This window comes from Capra hircus, chromosome 15, assembly GCF_001704415.2.
Source record: "Capra hircus breed San Clemente chromosome 15, ASM170441v1, whole genome shotgun sequence".
NCBI classification, from domain to species: domain Eukaryota; kingdom Metazoa; phylum Chordata; class Mammalia; order Artiodactyla; family Bovidae; genus Capra; species Capra hircus.
In genome coordinates this window covers 768,892-770,365 of record NC_030822.1, presented here as the reverse complement: position 1 = coordinate 770,365, position 1,474 = coordinate 768,892, and positions in this window count along the sequence as shown.

The window sequence follows — 1,474 nt, the reverse complement described above, 5'->3', positions numbered from 1 at the left end:
ATAATAATTCTTTCACTAAATGTGCATATGTGTGTACATATATGGACATATGTACATATACCCGAATGATGGATACAATATAGATACTGATCTTACTGGTTCTGCTTCTGGGGAACCCTAACACAGCCATGGAAATGGTATATAGAGGAAGGAAAGAGAAAAAGAAAACCCAGGTCTCCCACATTGCAGGTGGATTCTTTACCAGCTGAGCCACCAGGGAAGCCCAAGAATACTGGAGTGGGGAGCCTGTCCCTTCTCCAGGGGATCTTCCCAACCCAGGAATCGAACTGGGGCCTCCTGCATTGCAGGCGGATTCTTTACCGGCTGAGCTACCAGGGAAGCTCCATATGTGTGATGGATACAGGTATAAATACAGGTCTTATTGGTTCTGTATTAGGCTTCTAGAGAACCCTAGAAATGGTACGTAGAGGAAGGAAAGAAAACAGAAACAGAGAAGAAAAACAGGAGCGAGAAGGAAGGGAGAACAGCTGATGCAGAAGCTTTCAACCTTGTCACAGTGGTTTCCCAAGCAGAAGATTTGAAAACCACTCACTTATGACTCCAGTGTCCGAAAGAAAGATTCCAGAATAAGGTGCTGTTGTCACTTAAAATAATTCTACGTCCCGGATTAACCAAAGACTTTGAGGGTGATTTCTCCATTGGTTACGGTAAGTAGTTAGCGTGGGGAATATTAGGATTCTTGCGAGCCGAAATTTTCTGTAATGATTCTGAGCATTTATCCTTATCACAACAACAGTATTCTCATCACTCCATGTTGTTGACATAAACAGCAAGCACTAACGGCAATGAAATGAAAAAGGGGCTCTTCTCTTATTTTTCTGTGTGAAAAAAAGGAGAATGCTGCCTGGGGAACTGTGCTCTTTAAAGGATCTTTTCCAAAGATTTGGAGAAGGAAATGGCAACCCACTTCAGTATTCTTGCCTAGAGAATTCCGTGGACAGAGGAGGCTGGCAGGCTACGGTCCATGGGTTTGCAAAGAGTCAGATACGACTGAGCGGCTAACTTATAAGCCTTCCTAAGATGAGAAAAGCAAGAGGAGTGGGGGTGGGGCATAGAGGAACTAAAACCAGAATCAGGGAAAGAACCGCAGCAAGGCAGCTCACAAGCAAGCATTCGGGAGGACCTCAAGCAAATAAACCAGGGAAAGGTGAGGTGATGTTCACGTTCTGTTTGATAAAGGCTGTAAGTGTATTCGTTATAAACTAGTAATTATGGAAATGTTGTTGTTTAGTCACCAAGGCATGTGACTCCCACTCTTTCGTCACCCCATGGACTGTATGTAGCCCGCCAGGCTCCTCAGTCCTTGGCATTTCCCAGGCGAAAATGCTGGAGCGGGTTGCCATTTCCTTCTCCAGGGAATCATCCCGGGTAGTCAATTAAGTTTTCCTTGAAATGAAATGCACCCTTTACACATGAGGCTAAAATATTATAAAGTCATTACCACGTTTATATT